Genomic DNA, 3,699 nt, shown 5'->3' with positions numbered 1-3,699 from the left:
GGTGTTTCTGAGATCAGGAAAAGCTAACCCAGCCCTTCTCCTTCTGGATAAAGTTATTAAAGCAGATCAAACTCATAAACAGTAGCTTAGCACCACTGAGGGAACTGACCAGGAGGTGGGTGAGGCTCAGATCAGGGCTTTGCCCCAAGAGGTACTCTCTCTGCACTATCCAGAGGAGGGACAGAGAAATGGTTTGTTCTCCCGAAACCCGTTCAGAAACAGATGCTTAAGTTAATTTGTCTTTTTCACATTTTGTCCTGTCTATAGTCTTACTTCATAACCTAGTTGGGAGAACAACTTTTCTCAAATCCAAATTCAATGGTAAGTACACCAAACCACTCAGCTCCGGGTTGCAGAATCATTTTGTATTTATTATTCACGGCACCAAATTTACCCTTTATATGGGGTAATATTTGCTTTTCAAGTGAAATTCTTCTCTGTCCATCGCAGTGTAAGCTTCCTAAGTGAAGGGCCCCATTTTGCATCACCATTTTACATTTCTGAGCACTAAAACAGGAGAGCAGTTTGCAACACATTAACTCCAATCAGCGTTTTTATAGGCATGTAGGTCCGATATTCATTCAGTCTCTCAGAAACAACTGTGATATGACCAGCAAAGGAATTACTACAGATCTTTTCTGTTGCAATAATATATATTATTTCATTAAACCTTAGATTTAGAAATACCTTTAAGAAGGCATTCAACTCATTTCTCTACTTCTAAGTTGATATTTGAAAACATAAAATAATAGCTTCTGTATTTAGTTAAGTCCTCCGTGCAGGCGTGGGCTAAGTGCCTTAGACTTTATTTCTAATCCCTAGACTAGCCCTACGGGTGGCTATTATAACCCCCATGTTACAGATCAGAAAACTGAGGCTGCGGAGAAAGTGAGAACACATAGCCACACAGCTGGTGGATGCAGACATGGATTTGAACTCAGTCAATCCATGCTGATGTCTACACTTCTAAAGCAAAATAACTTAAGCTGTGACTTCACTGTTGGGCACACATAAAAACAAACATAGATGGTTCCCATTGCAGGAGTGTGTCACTTAAAATATATATAAAATGCATATTTATGTATATGTCATGCACAGATGCATGCACACATATATTATATAAAATCATAGCTCTTGAAAACAGGCAAGCATACCGCTTTAGAAGAGAATTCAGGATTTCTGTATGTAAGCAGTTTGCACTGAATTTAGTCAAATAGGATGAAGATGCACAGAAGGTTGAATGACTCTCAGAGAAGATGCGTCACATCCGAATGGTGCATAGTTAGCTTCTAATAAAAATGAATATCATGTCACCTAAGCAGCAGTGAGACTTGCACCAGACTTTCTATAGAGAAAAAGTCTCAAATAATACAGTAATTTTCTTGAAGATAACATATCCTATAAGTAAGAAGCTGCAGTATTTTCTGGTTGACATTCTCCCATTCCAATAACTGGAAACAGGTCTGAGGACATCGGCAGAGGACACCCCCTCAAACGCTCATGATCATCCGAACCCCATGCCATGCAGGGCACATCCCACCCAGGAAAGGCGCCCCTTCACTTGGTTTTCCGGATTCATCTGAACGTAACCGAGTGTGTGGAGCCTTATTTTATGCACTGTTTACATATATGAACTGGACAGTCTATCCAGGCTCTGTATCTGCTGTATAAAATGTGTTTTCCATAAAAACTCATTTCAGCCCTCATCAGGGCCCGTCCGCTGCCTCGGCCACCAGGCATGAGGGTGCCTGCCTGTACCTGGTGAGGCCTGAGCAGGGTCGTGACCGGCTCCGTGGCCACAGGACTCGGGCACGCAGCCCCTCCCCCTCGGTCCGCTGTCCCCTGCCCGTGGTCGCCGCTCAGCAGGGCCGTGCGCACACTTGTACTCCTGGCTCCAAGTCTGGTCCCCTGTGCCGTGGCCTCCCCCTCCTCCCCCTCCTCCTCCTCGGTCCTAAACTCACCCTCTCCCCGCCTCCCCACCCTTTCGGGACATGCCAGTCAGAGCCCTTTGGGGACATAAGCCTCAAGCCCTGTGGGCTTCTCCCTGACCTCCAGAGGTGGCTGGGGTTTGATTTCCTTTTTCTGACTCTCAGACCGAACGAATAGTAATCCCTCCTATAACTTTCACAGCAGATCTTTCCTCTCCAAAATGCTCCTAACCGTCTTCCTCCTGTTCTGTAGATGAGGAAACCGAAGCTGAATGATTTGTTCACAACTTTCCAGCCCCTGAGGCGGTAGAGCGGGCGTTAAACCCCAGGCATGTCCAGCTCCAAAGCTCACCCCCCAGAGCTCCTGTGGCCACAGCTTCACGTAAGGACCTGAAGATGCATAACCCTCCCTCCCTCCCTCCCTCCCCAAAGCCTGTGCTTCTGGCACATAAAGAGTGAAGACATTTATCACAGACAGAGGCGGGGCACGGGAAGCCCCTGCACAAGAGTCACCACCACTTTCCCTCACCCTCAAGTCCCCCAGACGAGAACAAGGAGGGAGGGGACCGCTGGTCACGTGAACGGGAAGGGGCAGAGGCACCCTGGAAAGCAGCACGAGGACGCAGCCCCCTGATCCCATGCCAAGTGTCAAGGTTCATTTCCACGGCATCATCTCTCATCGGAACTTTTATAGAAGTCTGAGAAACTCCCTTTAAGCATGCATGTAATGTGTGCTTTTATGGGACTGTCTCAGTGAAATTGTATCTCAGTCACAAATCTCTGCATTTGTAAATGTCAGACAGCATCAGTCCCCCGATACTCGGTAATGCCGGCATCCAAGCTCCATCCCATCTCCTTGAGGAGGACCGGCATCCGGAGCTTCCTGCTCCCAAGCAAAAGCACGGATTTCCCAGGAACGGGCAGAGCTGCAACCATGGGGGCCGACCCCCTGCACCCCCTTTCCAGAATCTTCCGTCTGCACGTGTGAGCTTACGCGGCCCTATCCAGCTGGGTTTTGAAACAGCCGGTCTGCCAGGCAGACCACACAGCGGGAACCCCGCCGGGAAGCGGAGCTCGCCCACCGCTGGCTGGAGAAGTCCTGGCTTCCAGTGACCCGCATGTCTCACGAGACCCAGGACACAGAACTCGGGGAAAGGGAGCGTTCCCAAGAGGGGTTTTAGGGTGTCACGGTGACCCTGCGGCCCCTCTGGGCACTGCTCACTGCAGAGGCGCCCAGACTCTGGGCAGAGGGCTTGTCCATCCCTGGAGGAATTTTCCAGAAGTCCTGCACAGCCTCCCACACTTGCTGCAGAATATTTCAAGTGGATGAAAGAGCCCAACAGACACCTTTTCTGGATTCATAAATAGGCTCCCACCTCATATTACGGGCCTGAATTTAATTTGTTCAATATACCCAACACTAACGATGCCCATTTAAGACATCCTGTTAAAAGTTGGTAACATTAATTTAATGGAAAAATGCCAATATCACTCCAAGAACTCTATTAGATTTTCTCCCTGCTAAATTAATGTTACTAACTTTTAATGGACGCTGTAATTAGATGTTATTATTAACAGGAATATTATCCAAATTAAAATCAGACCGTGCAAGAGACACAACGTACTTTTACAAGGGTGTGAAGTGCGCTGTCTGTCTGGACGTCACACACGCGCCTGTGGGTCCCACAGCCTGGGCCCTGCTCCCCGGACCCACGGCAGGACCAGGCCCGGGGCTGGGCACACAGGGCCTGAGTGGGGTCCGAGCCACTAC

Source organism: Eubalaena glacialis, chromosome 15 (assembly GCF_028564815.1).
Source record: "Eubalaena glacialis isolate mEubGla1 chromosome 15, mEubGla1.1.hap2.+ XY, whole genome shotgun sequence".
NCBI classification, from domain to species: domain Eukaryota; kingdom Metazoa; phylum Chordata; class Mammalia; order Artiodactyla; family Balaenidae; genus Eubalaena; species Eubalaena glacialis.
The sequence above is the reverse complement of the archived record's forward strand: the minus strand, read 5'-3'. Positions refer to the sequence as shown.